The sequence below is a fragment of the Artibeus jamaicensis genome, unplaced genomic scaffold (genome assembly GCF_021234435.1).
Source record: "Artibeus jamaicensis isolate MK-2021 breed Jamaican fruit bat unplaced genomic scaffold, CSHL_Jam_final contig_781, whole genome shotgun sequence".
Lineage (NCBI taxonomy): Eukaryota > Metazoa > Chordata > Mammalia > Chiroptera > Phyllostomidae > Artibeus > Artibeus jamaicensis.
Window position 1 is genome coordinate 2,873,895 of NW_026521968.1, and position 20,764 is coordinate 2,894,658.

The 20,764-nt window shown below is 41.5% G+C and overlaps 1 protein-coding gene across 3 annotated transcripts in view; it reads right to left on the minus strand.

The window, feature by feature from the left end:
* The window catches only part of ARHGAP44 (Rho GTPase activating protein 44), a 180,879-nt gene that overhangs the window by 125,455 nt on the left and 34,660 nt on the right, over positions 1–20,764 (minus strand). The gene's annotated exons all lie outside the window — the stretch shown is intronic.

The window sequence follows — 20,764 nt, forward strand, 5'->3', positions numbered from 1 at the left end:
TTATCACAGTGTCTCTCAAGTGTTCAACATCAACGGACCACTTAGCTGGGCCTCTGCAGAAAAAGAGACCCACCAACTGTAGATAAATTTTAATAAGCAGTCCAAGTGCAAAGGGGGATTCGGAATGTATAAAATTGGATCCATCAGTTGTTTGATGAATGGTGTTGGAACAACTGGACAACCATTTGGAAGCATTCTGTCACTCAGACCACACACAAAAATAAATGTCAAACGAATTAAATAATCGGTTGTAACAAATAAAATGATGAACACTCGGGGGAAAAATGAAGGCAATGTATAATCTTAGAGTGAGAAAGGACTTCCCAGGCAGGATTCCAAATTTAAAAATCATAATGTAAAAAGATTTTGTGACACAAATTTCTTAAATTGCTACAAAAAAAGACATGATAATAAATGACAAATGATAGACTTGAAGAAAATATTTGCAATATATTATGTAACAAAGAACTAACTTCTCTTTGCAAAGCTTTCCCCGGCATTTACACAGCACACGGTGAAATGTACTGGATTGGCCAAAAAGTCTGTTATGATTTTTCCATAAGATGGCTCCGGTAGTGCTTAGTTGTCTTTAACTTCATTCAAAACAATTTTGTTAGATTGTATTGTGACAGCTGTCATATCAGCATGCATTTAAAAAAACTTATCAAAATTGGTGAATTTTTGTACAGCTATTTTAAGATTGAAAATGGAAAATGATACACAACATTTTCAGCCTATTATGCTTTGTTATTTCAAGAAAGGTAAAAACACAACTAAAGTGCAAAAAAAATTTGTGCAGTGTATGGAGAAGGTGCTGAGACTGATGGAACATGTCAAAAGTGGTTTGTAAAGTTTCTTTGCACTGCTGACATTTTGGCCAAATAATCCTTTGCCAGGCGGTGGTCTCGCACATTGCACGGTGTTTAGCAGCACCCAACCTCTACTCCTGGAAGCCAAGAGTAAGAGACAGCCAACATACTCAAAATATCCAAGTCCATAAAGTTATTGGTGAAAATGAAAAATACGTCTTTTATTTTATGGGAAAAAAATGTAACAGACTTTTCGGCCAACCCAAAAAAAGACCTTTCTCCCATCTGCATAAACTCAAAGCTCTGCCCCAGAGGAAGCCCTGAAATCCCCTTCCCACCCTTTTTCTATACATCTATACACACATACATCTGTGTAAGTTCAGAGACACACTTTCTCCTTCTTACACAGTTGGTTTGATAGAGTCTGCACCTTTGTGTGACTTGATATTTTTCAAATAACATGTCTTAGAGCTCTTTCTATGCATCTACATCTAGGTCTACCTAACCTTCTTTGTGGGCTGTTAGATACCACAAATTCTGTTATCATTTAATCAACCCTATTTCAGCTGTGTCTAGTGTTTCACTGTTATAAATATGTACCTACCAATATTACGTACATTTATTTATCTTTGTGCATACCTGTCACAACACTGGCAAATGGAAAAAAATTACAAATTTATGTATCGTTATCCTACCATAATTTTAAAAACAGCTACACACATATGTACAGAGAAAACAAATTGGAACAAACATGCCAAAATTATTACTATTAGATATAACTTGAGCATTGGACTAAGTAGATTGTTTTCTTTAGACTTTATTGGGGTTTATAGTTTTTCCACATGAACACTATATTCATGGAAGAAAGTTTTGGTATGAGTGATAAAGTCTGACTGGCAGCATGAGGCATCACTCTCAGTTTATAACCACAATGCTCCTCAAAAAACAGTGTCTGGGTAAGAGCAGGATGCTTGTGCTCCTGTGCACACCTCAAACGAGGTTAGAACTGAAAAGCCATGATGAGCCACCTGGTATCAGTGCACCTGTGAGCACAGGATGGCACAGAGGAAGCATGCCTGGCTGCCCTTTCAAGAGAGATGAGGAGGCAGCATCTTTGAGCAAACTCGGTGTCAAAACTGTGGGTCCAGAAAGGACCAGAGGGAAGGTCAAGAATTGGCTTGCAAGACATGGAAAGAGCACTGTAAGCCTTTGTGAAACTGGGTCTCCTAGGAACCTCTTACGCACCTCACCCCAAAGGAAAACGAGAGGACAGGCACACCTCGCTGATGGGGCCAGGTTCAGTTCCAGTCCATCACAATGAAGCGTGGGTTGAAATAAAATGAGTCATGATCTTTTTGCTAGAGAGTCTTGCCTTCTGTTTATAAAAACTGCAATTTCTGTGAAGCGCAATAAAAAAAAGGTACGCCTGTTTCAGGAAGCAGCCCTAGTGGGTAAGATTGCAGAGACCTTAAAAGCTGTTATGTTAATTATGTGGACATAATTAAATGGACAACTAACCCACATTTCCATGTACTCACCAACCCAACAGCTCTCCAAACCCTGTCCTTTGGGTTTTCATAGAAGGCTTCCTTACACAGGCATAATTGCTCAAATCATTGGCCACTGGTCACTGATTCAACCTCCAGCCCAGGGTAGCAAGGTCAGGGGGAGGTGAGACTGAAAGTTCCAACCCTCTAATCACATAGTTGGTTCCCCTGCCCCATCCTTAGATGTTTTCCAAGTCACCTCATTAACATAAACTCAGGTGTGGTTGAAAGACTTTTGTTATGAATATCAAGATACCTTTATACCTCTTATCACTTAGGAAATTCCATGGGTCTTATGAGGTCTGTGCCAAACAATGGGATGAAAATCAAATATATGCATTTCTTATCATGAATCACAATATCACAACCAACCGAAGACAAAGTGGAAAATAAAATCCAGTTATTCTAATTTTCACCTGAGTCTCACACAGTTATATGCAGGATTCTCAATGGCTACAAGAAGCTTCTATCTTTAACTAGATCCTCATTCATTTGTTCGTCTGTTCATTCATCCATTCACCAAATGCTTTTTGAGCACTTGCTATGCACCAGAAGCTGACCTAGACCTTAGGGACACAGCAGTGCCAGCTCCAGGAGTGGGGGGTGGGGAGGATTTTCAATGATCCAGGTAGAAAAGGACCAGACATAAGGTGGTGGTAATGGGGGTAGTGCTAGGGGCACTGGGGTCAAGGGAAGGAGCCAGAAACGTTCTGGAGCCTCAGGGCACTCTCTCCACTTCTCCCCAAGTGACCTGGAGGCTGGAGGAGAGGTGATCTTCTCCAGAACACAGACAGTCCCTCATGCGCTCCTGCCCCCTGCCCACAGCTGTGTGGGCTCAAAGGTGCAGTCATCCCCCTTCACGGGAATATGTTCCAGACCCCCAGTGGGTGAATGAAACCAGATAGTACTGAGCCCTATAAATACGATGTTGTCTCCTACATATACATACCTACGATAAAGTTTAATTTATCAATTAGGCATGGTGACAGATAAACAACAACAATAATAAAGGAACAATTATAAGAATATACTATAATAAAAGTTATATGAATGTGGTCCTCTCCAAATATCTTGTTGTAGTGTACTCACCCTTTGGACCTTTTGTGATAATGTAAGATGACAAAATACCTAATTAAGCTGAGAAAATTCATCTTTTCACTTAAAAGAAGCACTTCACAGCTTCTCTTCGGCACTCTTGCACTTTGGAGCCATCAAGTACAATAAGGGTGCCTGGAGCCCAAGCACTGCGATACTGTTACCAAACAAGAGGTGGGGGGGGGAGGGCAATACAACATTCGGCCCACCTAGGGATTCCAAAAACTGCTACACAACAGGGGCCCCTCCCAAAGACGGAATACTAATATTTACTGGGCTCTTCTGTCCTCCGCCAATTGGAAAGACAACTCTCAATGCCAGAGATTTGTGAAAAGGAAACAAAATGTTTATTTAATGCTATTCAGGCCTAATGCCTCCACTAAAATATCAAAGTCCTTTAGGGTATACACCTACACCCACACAGCTCTCCCTTCTCCCACTGTCCCAACTCCAGGTACCATAAATCAGGAAAAGAGCACACGTCTGTGTTTCAGGCTGCTGGCACCATAAGCTGTGTCACTGTGCAGGCTCTCGAGTTAATCCAAAGTTCTGTGGCACTCTCTCACGGTCCACTGGCAAGAGTTCTTTGTACCAAATTCCAGTCAAAGTTTCTCCTGCTTTCCAGGCCATGTGGCCAAAGGGGGCACCCCAAAACCGTGTAGGCCTCTTCTCCCCAACGCTGCAGGGGTTACCACTCCACCAAAAGCATGTGGCTTTCTTCTTCACCTGGCTGCAGGGATCTCCATTCTGGCAAAGCTGCGTGGTTTTCCCTTTCACCTGGGAAAGAGGGGGTCCGCACTCTGCCCCAAACCGCGTGGCCCTCTCCTCACCTGGGCAGTTATCCCCTCATGTCCTGGAGCCCATCTTTTCCAAACTCTCCCACAGGCGCTTCTCACTTCAAGGCACAGCTCCTAGTTACCTCCTGGGTAGAAGCCACCCCCTCTTCTTCCTGGCTCAAAACTTGGCCACAACTATTTAACATATCTATGAAACCAGTTAAAGGTTATAGATATGTTAAATAATCATTCCAGAGGTTAGCTGCAAAACTTGCTATGCAAAACAGCTCTCAATAGCCCTGCTCCATTTGTCCCTTCCCCGGGATGGGGGGGGGGGTGAGAACATCTTATATGTCTCTCCAGTATTCCTATACACTTTGAATTCTGGACACCATTCCAAATATCCGCCCCCCCGCCCCTTGGCTGCACCCTGTATCAATACCTCGACAGTTGACTTGATAAATGAGTGGACTACTGAGTGACTAATGGGCAGGGAAGGCCCACAGCTGGAGAAGCTGCACAAAGGGGCGATCCATGACCTGGGCAGGGAGCAGCAGGACTGTGAGATCCCATCACACCCCTTGGAACTGCAGGCACCCACGGGCAGCAGAGCCGTGGAGCAGGAGAGATGACTGTGGTCTCAAGACGACGGTGTTTGGCTTCTGCACACAAGAAGCCCAAGGATCCCTTACGGGTCAGTGCAGCTGGTGAGGGCAATTGCAATTTCTAAAAAACTGCACCCTCTCCTTGGGTGCTCCTTCAAGTTAGATCCCAGCAGTATGTCACTCCTGCAGTGAAGAGCAGTTCATTATGCAGTTTTTCACCCTGAAACCTGATTTGGTCCACACTCCACCTTGGGCAAGTCACTTCACTCTCTGTGCCTTCATGTCGTCGTCTGTAAATGGAGCTGGCTGGAATGTTCTCTCTTGAAGTTTTTTTTTACTCTAAAATTTAATCGTTTATATTTGTATTTGACTTACCCCTTGACAAGTTTTTAAATGCCAGTGACATTCAACTCTGTCAATCTTACCAACTTCCATCACAGCAGGCAAGAGCTGACCTGGGGCCTGGAACTGAGGCATAAGGAAAATCTGAACACTTTTTATGGCCACTTTTTGGTCTGGACAAAAAAATTTTTTCAATGGCAGACGAACTGAATCATCACAGAGTCACTTTTCAACCTGGCACTTCCTGGACAAGCGTGTCATGTGGTCACGCAACATCAAGTGCTAAAAAGGAAGCACTGTTATAAACGAGAACACGCTGCACAGCTCCATCATAAGTACTATTGTATTTTTGGATACGGCAGGAACTAATGTTTTAGACAGCCAATAACTAGTGAATACTATTAAACTTTACCACCAGAACTTGTAAGGGCCTAGGTCTGGGCAACTCCTACTGTAACAGGGTGTAGCCAAGAGGGGGGCCCCAGAAAAGGATTTGGGATGGGGTCCAGAGCTCAGGGTGTCCAGGAAATATTAACATGTCTTCACCCCCTCCCCAGGGGGAAGGAACAAATGGAGCAGGGCCATTGAGAGCTGTTTTGCATAGCAACAGTTTTGCAGCTAACCTCTGCAATGATTATTTAACATATCTATAACCTTTAACTGATTTCCTAGATATGTTAAATTGCTGTGGCCATGCTTTGAGCCAGGGAGAAGAGAGTGGCTTCTACCCAGGATGTAACTGGGGGGCTGGTCCCCCTGAGTTACAGCGCCTGCATGAGAGCTTGGAGTTGATTGGCTCCACACCATGGGCCTATATCTGCCAAGACTAATGATGGCAAGGTATGCCATCATTAAAGCTGGGAAGGTATGAGAGTCCTAGCAGGTGTAACTGATTGTGGGAGGAGTCAGAAATGGGGCTGCAAAGGAGGATGGGTGCAGGGATTTAAACCCAGACATGGCAGCCATTGGAGGGAGAGCCACACGGTTTCAGCAAAGTAAGGGTCCCCTCTTAGCCAGGTGAAAGAAAGAGTCACGAGGTTTTCGGAAGAGTTAAGACCCCCTCTTGCTGAGGTAAGGAGGAGGGAGAACCATGTGGTTTTGGCAGAGTGCAGAACCCCTCTTTCATAGGTGAAAGGGAAAACCACGCAGCTTTGCCAGAATGGAGATCCCTGCAGCCAGGTGAAGAAGAAAGATACATGCTTTTGGTGGAGTGGTGACCCCTGCAGCTTTGGGGAGAAGAGGCCCACATGGTTTTGGGGTGCCCCTTTGGTCACGTGGCCTGGAAAGCAGGAGAGACTTTGACTGAAACTGGGTACAAAGAACTCTTGCCAGTGGGCCATAGGCAGGTACCACAGTACTTTGGATTAACTAGAGAGAGATCCTGCCTGACACAGCTGACGGTGCCAGTGGCCTGAAACACAGACGTGTGCTCTTTTCCTGATTTGTGGTACCTGGAGTTGGGACAGTGGGAGAAGGGAGAGCTGTGTGGGTGCAGGTATATACCCTAAAGGCCTTTGATATTTTAGTGGAGGCATTAGGCCTGAATAGCATTAAATAAACATTTTGTTTCCTTTTCACAAATCTCTGGCATTGAGAGATGTCTTTCCAATTGGCGGAGGACAGAAAAGCCCAATAGATATTAGTATTCCGTCCTTGGGAGGGGCCCCTGTTGTTGTGTAGTAGTTTTTGGCATCCCTCAGTGGGCCAATATTGCCTCCCCTTGGACCTCTTGTTCTGTAACATTACTGATGAGCAGAAGCAGGATTAATTGGGGTCAGACCCATCCAAGGTGAAAAGACTAGAGCCTAACAATAAAAAAGGACAAAAATCAGAAGGGAAGACTAGGTTACCTGACTAACGTCAGAAACCAGAGAGATCAGGTTCCAGGTAGCAACCACAATTCCAAACAGCAGCAGAAAAGCACTCAGGTTAACAAGCAGAGCCACAGCTACAAATGTGTGTGAAGAGTGTCCAGCAAGCACCAGCACAGACTCACAGACTGGTACTGCCCCAGGCTGGAAAGGCAGCTGATGGACAGGGAGATAGAGAGGCACAGAGGCAGCTTATGTACTGGTTACAGAGCTCTGCTGGCCCAAATGCATTCGAAAAGACTTTGAGAAGGGGACTACACAGGATATGAAAAGTCTACAAAGACACAAGTCTCAGGAGAAGATCTCTGACAGGAAGACCCTAGAAAGGACTCATTCTTGTCATAACATAAGAGATGCATTTTCATGCTCTCTGCACCTGGAATCTGAATGTTCTTTTAGGAAGTAGAATCTGAATGCCAGAATGCAGTCAACATTTATTTTGATGAACAAAACATTTGTCCTGCATTCCTTCTAAGAACATATGATACTGCCCAATAATAAATGGTCTCTGCCCTTTAAGGGTCTTAGAAGCGGGTAGAGATGGTGAAGCAAATCTGGGATATCAAAGGCATGTAAGCGGCCTGGTGTAGGTTTAACAAACATTCACAGAGAACTTTGTAATGAATTCCCATAAATATCTTCTAACTTATTTTAAAAATGCAAGCTTTGGCATGGATTACAGGAAAAAATGTCTTAGTGGAATACTTGAAGGATCCTCTGGTTTTATACCCAGTCAACAAATTAAATAAAAAGTGAGAAATGTGTGAGCTGAGGCCGACAATGTGACCGGAGCGGTACACGGCGTCTCCTGGCAGAAATACCAGATGGCAAGGGCTGCAAATCCACCCCACACCGGGCAGTGGAGGGCGTCCCCAGAGAGATGGCAACTTGAAACATGGCACTTTCACCCTTCAATTAGAAGTTATGACAAATATTATGTTTAACAGAAAGACAGTCAGGCTACATGCTTCATCAAAATAAACATGGACATCAGTTTTCACATTTTTCATTCTGTTCTTAATAAAAAGTAGCAGATGACAAGAAACAAGCTGGTATCTGCCTTTATTCAAGATCACATTCTAAGTGACACACGTTTGCTTGTTTGATCATATCAATGTGATTCATGGCCACATGATACAAACATTCCTGCTGCATGTTCTCCTGAAAGCTACTGCAGTATGCCACACAGCACTCTGCAGGAGAAAGTAAAAGTGTGGTTACAGGAAACGCAGGGTCAGAAAAGTCTACCCAATGCTGTGACCAGGGCATTAACACAAGCAATAGCAACTCTAATAAAGCATTCCCATTATTAACCCTAATAAATAAACAGGCCCTAGCAGAGTTGCAAAGCCATATGAAACCCGAAACGTTGTTTTAAAAAAGTTAAATAGGTTGCTAGGTAGAAATTTTTATAAAAGGTCACACAGTTTGAAGGGGTGGGGAGGACTTAGCCATTAGTAATGGAGATTAGAGCAAAATGCACAAAGATCACAGGGACACCTTCTTCCCTATTTTTCCCACTAAGCACTTCCGAGAAAAAGCACTTGGCCAAGACTGGCCAAAGGAAAGAGCAGACATTGTGCATGGTGGCTCCGTCCTCCACACCCAAGTACGTCCAATGTGTTAGGGTCTTTTGTGTCCAGCCCCGGTTACCTGGTATCAGAAACATCAACGTGCTGGGGAAACTGCAACCTCTCCTTCCTACTGACATCATTCCTCCCTGTATCAATCGCATGTCAATCACTTATCAATCAGCATTTTCAGTATGTTCAAACATACTTTGTAGTGAAGCAGTCTGTACTATTAACCCTAATTATTATTTTAAAGAACTTGATATATCAAGTCAGGTAAATCCAACTGTGCTACATTGTGCAGAACTAGAGGCAGGGAAAAACACGTCATTCAGAACGGGCTGAAGCACAGCAGATGGTACATGCCATGTCGATGACTCGGCCAGCACTGTGTTCCTCAGTGGGTCACCTTCGGCCACTGAAAACGCCGCAGTGCAGAATTCTCAGCTCCACTCTAGCACCCTGAACGACGAGACCCTTAAAACTACTCAGTAGCCTCAGTCAACATTATGAGTGATGTGCAGTCAAAATAAATGTCAACTACCAAGTTAAAGGGGCCAAGGAAACAAATAATAACAGTGTTCTCCAGCTGAAATCATTTTAAGTAGTCATGATCTAGCCTTTTCACTAATTCTGAGTGTGTCTCTTTTACTCATATATTTGCCTCCAAAAATGGCAATATGAAAGATGTCATGGCATCTGATGCTATCTCAGGTTGTCAAGGTAAGCAAAAACACTGCAAAAAAATAATTTGAATTACTATTTCTTTGACAGATGTTTTCTCAAGCCTCAAATGACTTTGTTTTCAGCATGAAATGTTCTGTGGGGACTGCCTGAAGGCACTGTAACACACCTGTGTAATGAAATACTTCGGTAAAAAAAGAGCACTGCACACCTGTATGGGCTAATACACATAAGCTGCACAGAGCACGGATGTGGACAGTATGTTCCCATATGTTTGCCAAAAAGGGGGAGGGTACACACACACAGCATACTGAGTGTCTTAAGTACTGTTAAGGGTGGTTGCCTCTGGAAAGCGGGACCTGGGATGTAGAGCTCCTTGCCCCTAATTAAGGAGTAGTTACATTTATACAGCCCTAAAATTACATTTGGCCCTTTGAAGGCAACCACGAAGCTGATGTGGCCCCTGGTGAAAACCAGTTGGACCCCCCTGGCTTAGAGGTACAGAGCATAAAATTATGAACAAGATAAACAATGCCTTTGTTCTCATGGGTTTACGTTCCAGCAAGGACAGGCAGATGATAAAAAAGCAAACAAACACACAAGACATCAGAGGGTGACAAATGCTATGAAGAAGAGAATACTGGGTGATAGGATAAAACTCAGGGAAGGGGAGGGTGTAGAGAGGATTTTTTTTTACCATGCAATTTTCTGTAGACCCTACAAGATTCAGAACAACACAGAAGCTCTCTATTCTGAGACCAAAGTAAACTCAGACTGGAATGGAACTGAATGTGAGCCCAGGTGTCCACAAAGGTGGCCCTCAACTTAATGTTTTCTGATTCTTGGCAAATCTCAAAATAGTATACATCGGTTCTACTTCTGGAAATGGTGTTGTATCTAGACTCACCTTCCCACAGATAACTATAAGCTCTGGGCAAAGCAAATAAACAAAAGCCACCTGCAGTCACTAAAGGAGGAGCAGAGGGGGCAGAAACTGTGGGAAGTTCAACACCTGAAAGAAGGAAACAGAACTAAGTGAGTTCTCACTTATAGGGTTTTGCCTAAGGGTGTGCTGCAATCCATACCTCAAAGCCGTGAAGGGGAGAAGGAGCAGGTAAGAGGTCACTGACCTATCAGTTCTTGTAGTAGACCGCTCTGCCTGATTTTAGGAATCATATCTCTACCCCTTGTGGCTGAGGGTGAGAGAGACGACCTTTGGAATGCCAGCCGCAGGAGACAAAGCCTGTCTCTGGTAGCAAATGCTGCCTCAGTTTCCTCTCCCTGCCACCAAAGCATGGTCGGAAGTCAATGACGGGTAAGACCCCTCACAGCGGGGGGCAACCTAAGCCAGACTCAATCACACGGGAGGCCTTCATGGAAGGACTGGGGGGGGGGTGTGCAACAAAGAGCAATGGACTCTCGCCCACCCCCTCCCAGGCTTTGACAAAGCCTGAGTCCCCATGTCCTCTGAGAGAAATGCTTCCTGGCTCTAATCCCCTTAAGCCTGAATACCTGATGGGGAAGGGTGCAGCTCCTTGCTTTGCTAGAGCGTGTCCTGGGGGAAAATCTGGCTTCACAAAGACTTGCTGATAAACCTGTGAAATCTGCTCTGCTAAGAGTGCTTTCATTCATATGATAAGCATCCGAGAGGAAATGATTATGTCTCCCAAGGTTTCTGCAACTCTCTTCCTGACAGACACTCACTCAGACTCTGAAGCCCTCAAACCTCTTTGAAATGTTATCTACTGTTTGATCCTTGCCGCCCTGTATTCCAGTGTATTACAACCCAATAAAAGTCCCTGGAGGAAGGGGCTCAGCGCCTTTTTCTCCTTGGAGAAACTGGCCGCTGCTGGCCTCTTTCTCGCCAGAGAAACTGGCCACGGCCCACGCCTCCATCCCCAAACAGATCTCAGCATGTCTCAGCCATATTTATTCACTCATGCGTGTCCATAGTACCGGGGAGACCTCGAGAGAGTAGTCGCCCCCACAAGTTCTCCTGTCTTTTTTTAAGATTTTTTATTTATTTACCTTTAGAGGGGAAGGGAAGGAGAGAGGGAGAGAAATATCAATGTATGGTTGCCTCTTGTGTGTCCCCTGCTGGGAACTGGCCTGCAATCCAGGCATGTGCCCTGACTGGGAATCAAACTGTGGTTGCTTGGTTCCCAGGCCCATGCTCAATCCACTGAGCTACACCAGCCAGGGCTAGTTCTCCTGTCTTAAGGAACCAGAGAACAGAGGTCAAGCCTGCCCCAGTAGCGGGAAGGTGAGGGAGAAATGAGGCATGGCCCCAAATCTGTACATCGACACCAAATTTCTGTCCAACTCCCGAATGATACATGCACACAGCAGACTCTAAAGAGCCTAGATGAGACAAAATAAATGCAACAGAAATTTCAGCTAAAGTTTGAATCAATTGCCCATGACAAGGAGATCAGATGAATGGCATCATGAGAGGTTCCCTTGGTCTCTCTCCTTGAAATTACAATTTGAACTGCTATAATTAAAAAACCTCCCCAAAATGAAAAGTCCAAGACAAGATGGCTTCACTAGTGAATTCCACCAAACATTCAAAGATTTAATACTAACCTTCCCAAACTCTTCCAAAAAACTGAAGAAGAGGCAATACTTCTTAACATATTTTATAATGCCAACATTACCTAACACCCAAACCTGGACAAGATAACACAATAAAAGAAAACTACAGACCAACATCTCTGATAAATACAGGTACAAATATCCTTAAAAAATACTAGCAAATCAAAAACATTATAAAGACAATATATCACAATCAAGTGGGGTTCATTCCAGGGCACAAGATGGCTCAAAATATGAAAATTGATCAATGTAACACTCCACATTAACACATAAAGGTCAAAATCCTATGATTATATCAGTAGATGTTCAAAAAGCATTTCACAAGAAACAATATCCATTTACGATTAAAACACTCAATAAAATAGGTATAGAGAGAAAGTACCTCAGCATAGCAAAGGCCACACATGACAAACCCTAATCTAGTACCACACTCAGTGGTGAAAAAAATAACAGCTTTTTCTCTCAGGTCAGAAATAATACAAGGATGCTTAATCTCACCACTGTGATTCAACATATTACTGGAAGTCCTAGCCAGAGAAATTAGGCAAGAGAAAGAAATAAAAGGCATTCACACTGGGAAAGAAGAGGTAAAAGTGGTACTTTTTGTGGACGATGTGATTCTTTATATAAAATCCACCAAAAAGCCTACTAGAAACAATAAAGAGTAAAAAAATACAGTAGAGTTGCAAGATACAAAAATCAGTGTTCAAAAATCCACTGCATTCCTATATACTGACAAAAAATTTAAACAATTCATTTTGCAATTGCAACAGAAAAAATAAACTTAACAAAGGACATGAATATCCTATATACTGAAAACTATAAAATGTTATTAGAAGAAATTGAAGAAGACATAAAGAATTAAAAAGCTATTCTGTGTTCATGGACTAGAAGAATCAACATAGTTAAAATTAAAATGGCCATATTGCCCAAAGCAATACACAGATTTAACACAATCCGTATCAAAAATTCCAATGGCATTTTTAAGAGAAACAGAACAACAACAACAAAAAAAACCTTCAGATTTGTATGGAACCACAAAATATCCTAAAATGCCAAAGCAATCCTGAAAAAAATGTACAAAGCCAAAGGTATCAGACTTTGTGACTTCCAATTTTGCTACAAAGTGACAATAATCAAAATAGCATAGTATTGGTAGGAAAAAATTATGCAAACACCAATGGAACAAATTGAGAGCCTAGAAATAAATCTACATGTATGTGGGCAAATAATTTTTGACAAAGGAGCTAAGAACATACAATGACAAAAAGAAAACCTCTTTAATACATGGTGCTGGGAAAATTGGAACGCCACATGCAAAAGAATGAAACTAGGCTGCTGTTTGTTCTCATAAACAAACAAAAAAACAAACATAAAACTCAAAATGGATCAAATATCTAAATGTAAGACCTGAAACAATAAACTTCATAGAAGAAAACATAAGTACAAACTTATGGACCTTGGTCTTAGAGAGGATTTTATGAATGTGACCTCAAACACAAGGGAAGTAAAAGTAAAATAGATGAATGAAACTATATTAAACTAAAAAGCTTCTGAACAACAAAAGAAGCCATTAACAAAACAAAAAAGCAGCCAACTAAATAGGAAAAGATATTTGCAAACAACACCTTTGAAAAGGGGTTAAGATCCAAAATACACAAAGAACTCATATAACTCAATTACAAAAAACAAAAATTCCATTTGAAAAATGGGGAGAAGACCTGAACAGACACTTCTCCCAAGAAGACATACAGATGGCCAACAAATATATGAAGGGATGTTCAATTTCACCAGTTATTAGAAAAATGCAAATCAAAACTACAACGAGACACCACCTGTTAGAGTGGCTATTATCAACAAGACAAGTAATAACAAGTGTTGGAGATGTTGTGGAGAAAAAGGAACCCTCATTTACTGCTGGTGGGCATGTAAACTGGTACAGCCATTATGCAAAACAGTATGGAGGTTCCTAAAAAATTAAGATTAAAGTTAACCATATTACCCAGCAACCCTTCTTCTGGACATCTACTGGAAAAATCTGAAAACATTTATTTATAAAGATATGTGTACCTCTGTGATCATCGCAGCATTATTAGTTGCTTTCACCTTGTTCTCCCACATCCAAACATTATACTACTTCTGAGAGAGTCATCTTCCCTGGAAAACAAACTGCACAATAAAGGAACCAGGTTTTATCCACACCGCCAACACAGTGCTGGAGACACAGTAGACATTTATTAGCTGAATTAATAAGTGAAACTTATAATGTGATACAGGACTTTAGCTTCATATGCCTGGCTTTGCAATGCTGTGTGCAGCTATATTCCCCATGCAGAGAATGCAGACCTATTACATATGATTAGTAAGTAAGGTACTTACTAACTAACTAAGTACCTGACTTACTTACTAATCATATGTTACAAATGTTATCATTTGACATACGGAAGAGTGGGCAAGGGAGAAATCAACATGAGACAGCAATGGCTGAATGTCAGGAGCAAGAAGAGCAGGCTGGTGCAGGAACGCAAAACAGCTCAGGACATTTAGTAAGTGCTGTAAATTCTAAAAAGGAGGTGGGATGAATGGAATTCCAAGAGGAAGATGAACATACCAGGTGGTGATCCAACAGACCAGTGGCAGGGCCCATCACACAAAGAATCCTACTCAAGGAAACTAGGTGTATATCACCCTAAGCAAACAAAGTCTGTACGATAAAAAGGAAAAAAACGAAAACACAGAAAAGAGTTAAGAGAATCAAGGAGGATTCGAGTTTAAGTTGGGGGGAGCATCAGCTTCCCAACTATAAAATGTAGTAATTTTTTTATGCCTCCACATCATCACCTCCCAGGGTCATGATGAGTATGTACAGACACACTTTAACGTAAGCCCACAGATACGAACTCCTTTGCAGAGCTAAAACTCTACACACATACAGAACACTACTCTAGGCTGCACAGCATCACCCTTGGTAATTCTGACTCCTTCCTCTTCCCTCCCCAATCTGTGCTCCCGCCAAGCTGCAGAGCCCTCTAGCAACAGAGACAAAGAGAACACTACCCTAAGCTCTTTGCAGAAAAGACACTTTTACCAGCTCCGCCATGGCCTGGGAACAGAGTGGAGAGCCCTCAAGTACTGGGCCCTAGACACAGAAGCCATGAGTATAAACAAGAGTGAAACAGTATATTGTTATGGGCAGACAGTGTGTCCAGAGTGCCGGGGGATCAATGCCCATCAGCCAAAATGGTGGCCGGGTGAGGTTCTTATATTGAATGTGCTAATGTCTAGCAAGATAACTGGATAGAGGAAAAAGCCCCCCACCTTCCAGTACTGGATTGGGGGTGGGGCCAGAGGAAGGCAGGCACATGTGCCATAGAAGTCAAAATGGTGCAGGGGGGAGGTGCTGGACCAAAGAGGCCTGTCAGCCTAACCTGGGGAAAGAAGAGACTGGTTGGAAGGTGGGCCCACCCAAAGTGTGGAAAGTTTAGGAAGCTGATTGGTCATTCTGAGAAAGCACCTGGTCCATACTGAACCCAAGCCAATATAATCCCAAAGAAACAAAAAGGTTGCTGGCTCTGACTGACTGACTAGTGACCTGAACTCATATGGTGTGCTCACTTGCTTGTGACCTCCGTAGGCCACATGGGAGATTTCTCTCTCTCTTGCCCACCTGGGAATAAACTGGCTGGTATGTTTGTGTGCTCTTGTGGATGTAGCAGCTCATGGCCTGTGGCCATGTGGACTCTACATGCAGGCTCCAGGAGGGAGCTTGAAATGGACAGTAGCCAGAAACAAGCTAAACTGCCAGAATGGGGACTACGACTGTTTGGCAGCTGCCTGCAGGCTCCAAAGGACTGTACTTCAAACTGGAGCAGGAACTCTGGACACTGGCTTCTGCACTGGTCTTGCTGGAGATGGGCTTTGAGGAAGGAGTCTGCCATTCTCCCAGACTGCGCAGCACCAGAATAAATCCTCTTTCCTTTTGCACCATCATCTGCCTCACAAGTTTGGCTTTTGTGGTTAACAGAAAGCCGAACCTCCTTTTCTTATTGTTCATTTACATTGAGAGGGAAGGAAAAGGTCAGCCATCGGAGACCTGATTTCTATCAGAACAAGGAAGACCTGTGATTTTTATGACTTGGCATCAAATTCATTCAAGAACTGTGGGCAATCAGAAATGATTTTCACACACTTCCAATGCTGCAACTTAAAAAAGAAAACAGAGTGACAAAGACCCTCAACTTGACCAATCTTTAGCCAGGCTCCTCTAAGTATTCTTCTCAATCAGGCCTCTGCCTTAGACTACAAAAACTACACTCTGAACACAAATGATTTTGTCCACATACCCTGGCCCCACATTAAAAGACTTAAACAAACACTAACATAGTTTCTAACAGCTCAAGGCCTCTTTCCTGGAATGACCACACCCCCCTTACAGTGCCCGCCTGAGAAAGCTCAAGGCTGCAGGAAGAATTTACTATTTGTTCTAGCCAACACCTGACCAGAGGCCCTTGACTACCTTATCTTAGAGGATTTGCTAGAAAGGGCTTAGTTAGCACTGTGAATCTTTTCTCTGACCCTTTAAGATACATACGTGTCTCCTATAACTAGCAGTGTCTTCCTGAAGGAACTGAAAGTCACTTCTTAAAATGTAATCAGCAGAAAGGATAAGTAGGGCCTCTGTCTTCTAGTCCCTGAGGGGGACAGAATCCTAATTTCTACCATTGCCAGCTGACAGACACAGTTGGCCCGATCTACACTGACCAACCTTTGCTAATCTTTCTCTTCCTGAGTCCACTGAGGCCCTGATCATCCCCTCCCTACTCCCCAGTCATCCCTTTAAAATGCACAGTCACCTCAGCACAAACCAAAGTTCAAGTTGGTTCATGTTGGACCCTCTTCTCTATCACAACAGTTTATAATTAATTAAAACCTGTCCTTATCAGTTTACTTTGAAGAAATAAAGGAAGAAAAATATTAGGAAACCACTGGGCAGCCAAGACTGACTGCTGGTCACTGACTAGCTGTGACCTCAAGATGTTTTCCTCAGGCTGCAAAGGGAGACTCCACCCCCCAGCTCATTAGAGCTGCTGAAGAGTGGAACAAGAGGAGATATGGCATGAACTTAGGATCATGTCTGGAATACATATAGTAGGCATTCAATAAGCAATTCTTAAAAGAGCTAACAGGAAAAAACTTCTGAAAGAGTTCTTGAGAACTGTGAAAGTGGGCAAAGCCTAAGACAGGTGAATGTAATACATTTAAAGAAAAACAGCTGCAAAGTCAAGAGATATGTCTCCAAAGGAAAGCAACTTTATCCTCATTTCTCTGCTCTGATACGTGGGAAAATGTCCCTTTAAATAACCTAATGAAACCACTTTCTGAAAGCAGGCAGTTGCTAAGTGTTGCCAAGGGATACAGGCTAAGCTTGAGGGTAAATTAATCATTGTGTGCAAATTAAGCAAAACACCAGATGAGCACTGTCTGGAATAGCTCCCTATCAAAAGAAAAAAAAAGTAGTAACATATTTCATAAATTTTCTTTATTTAGCTGCTGAAAAAAAGAATTTGCAGGGCACCTAATCTGATTTCTGCATTTTGTAGGAGGCACTGGTAAGCCCCAAGAGGTTAAATGACTTGCCCAAGATCCCAAGGCAATTAGTAAACTGACTGGACATAAAAGCTAGTATCACTACACCTTGCTGATTCCTCATAGTAACTGTATGAAGGAAAATATAACGTTGAAGTAGAAAATATCTCTGACAAAGACAAGAAACATGACTTACAAGATATTAAATTTAAAACAATCTGAAAAGTGAATTTAAAAATCTGAGAAACTAATCCTCACTCATCCCCAACTTAATCTCAAATGGACAGAGCTGAGAGGCTGATCCCAGAGCAGAGAACCAGGGACAAAAATTGAAGCACTGTTCTTATAACTAGCACCAGAGGGCATATAAAATGTTCTCAGCAGAACACCTAAAGACAATATAAATTCCTTGGCCTAAGAGAAATTAACAATCAGAGCAAAAAGACTTATAGATGTTTTAGGCAAACAAAGAAAGCATTTGGTAAACGTATCTGAAAAGACTTCAGCGGTTCGATTCCCAGTCAGGGCACATGCCAGGGTTCCAGGCAGGTTCCCTGCAGGCCAGTTCCCAGCAGGGGACGCACGAAAGGCAACCATACATTGATGTTTCTCTCCCTCTCTCCTTCCCTTCCCCTCTAAAGATAAATAAAATCTTAAAAAAAAAAAAAAAAAAAGACTTCAATCCTCCTGCAACCCCAACCCTCTAGGGACTGTACTAGCAATACCTCTTTGCTACCACATAGTGGTAGAAAGCCTAAATTGCAGGGAAAAAATCTCTCTAAAATTTTTATTTATGTATATTTTTTGCCCATGGCCACAGACAACAATGTGGTGAAGGGTGGCAACAAAAGGAGGAAAATGAAGGACATCTGTAATAGTCTCAACAATAAAAAAGAAAAACGATTTTACTTTTCAATTTCCCCAACCTCAGATTGAACCCACAACCATTTTGGTGCATGGGACAATGCTCCAACCAAACCAACTGAGACACCTGGTCAGGGCATGATCATATGATATGATTTTTTATCCTTCAGTTTGTTTATGTGGTGTATCACATAAGTTAATTTGTAGATATTGAACCAACCATGCATACCAGGAATAAATTTTACTTCATCATGATGTATGATGTTTTTAACGTACTGAATTCTGTTTGCTAACATTTTGTTGAAGACTTTTACATTTATGTTCATCAGGCATATTGGCCTGTAATTTTGTTTATTTTTGTAATGTCTTCACCTGATTTTAGAATTAGAATTATGCTGACCTTATAAAATGATGGGGAGTCTTCCCTCCTCTTGAATTTTCAGAAATAGTTTGAGGAGAATAGGTGTTTATTCTTCTTTGAATATTTTGGTAAATTCACTTGTGAAGCCATTTAGTCCAGAACTTTTGTATGTTGGGGAGTTTTTTACTTTTTTTTAATTACCACTTCCGTTTCATTGGTTGAATTCAGTCTGTTCAGATTTTCTGTTTCTTTTTGATTCAGTCTCGGAAGATTATATATTTCCAGGATTTTTTTTTTTTTTTTTTGGAGGTAGGCCTCTATTGCCATGAATTTCCCTCTTAGGACTGCTCTGTCCCATTGCTTTAGGGTTGTTGTGCTTTGGTTTTCATTTTTTTCAAGGTGTCTTTGGATTTCTTCCTTGATCTTATTGTTAACCCATTTGTTGCTTAATAACATTATTTAGCTTCAATGTACTTGTATGTTTTTCATGTTTTTTTCTTTTGATTGATTTCCAGTTCCATATCATTGTAGTTGGGGAAGATGCTTGATATATTAATCTTTTTCAATTTATTAAGACTTGTTTGGTGGCCTAATATGTGGTCTACCATGGAAAATGTTCTAAGTGCACTTAAAAAGAATGAACACTCTTGGTGCTTTGGAGTGAAATGCTCTAAAATTATCAGTTAAATCCTTGTGGCCCAATGTGTCATTTAAGCTGACTGTTGACTGTCTCTCTGGATGATCTACCCATTGATGTCAGTGGGGTGTTAAAGTTTCCTAATATGACTGTATTACTGTTAATCTCTCACTTTCTGTTCATCAATATTTGCTTAATATATTTAAGTGCTCCTGTCTTGGGAGTGTAAATATTTGCAGGGGATGTATCCTCTTGTAGGACTGATCCCTTTACCATTATGTAATGTCTTTTTTTGTCTCTTATAGCCTATTATAAAAGTCTATATAAGTACTGTTACCCCAACTTTTTTTTCCATTTCCATTTGCATGAAATATCTTTTTCCATCCCTCTACTTTCAGTCTGTGTCGTTTGATTTGAAATGTGTCTTGTAGAAAACACATATACAGATCTTGTTTTCTTATCCATTCAGCTACCCTGTCTTTTGATTGGAACATTTAAACCATTTAAATTTAAAGTGATTATGAATATATATAAGTTTATTGCCATTTATATATATTTAATTATATATAAACACATATATTTATATATTTACAAATTTATAAATATATTTATATATTTATTTATATATCTATAAATCTAAATATATAACATATATTCATATGCTTAAATATAAATATATTTATATAAATATACAACATAAAGTTATTTATATATTTACATATAAATGTATATTTATATATAGATACATGTTTATTGCCATTTATATATAAATATATATTAATTATATATAAATATATATACATATATACACACATATATACACACACACACACATACATATGTTTCTTTTTTTTCTTCTTAAAGAAGTCCCTTTAACATTTCTTGTAATACTGGTTAGGTGGCGATGAACTTCTTTAGCTTTTTCTTGTCTGAGAAACTCGTTTTTCACCTTCAATTTTAAATGATAGCCTTGTTGGCTAAAGTAGTCTTGGTTGTAGGTTCTTGCTTTTCATAGCCAATGCCTTCATGCCAATGAAGCCAATACTTCATGCTAACCCCTTCTGGCCTGAAATGTTTCTGTTAAGAAATCAGCTGACAGATGTGTGGGCGCTCCCTTGCAGGTAACTGTCTTTCTCTTGATGTGTTTTAAATTCTTCTTCTTTAACATTTACCATTTTAATTATGATGTGTCTCTGTGTGAACCTCTTTGGGTTCATCTTGTTTGGGATGCTCTGTGCCTCCTGAACTTGTATTTTTCCTTCGCCAGGTTAGAAAAGATTTCAGTCATTATTTCTTCAAGTAGGTTCTCATTCTCTTGCTTTTTCTCTTCTCCTTCTGGTACCCTATGATGCAGATCTTGTTATGCTTGATGTCACAGATGGCCCTTACACTATTCTCATTTTTTTCCTTTTTGTTGCTCT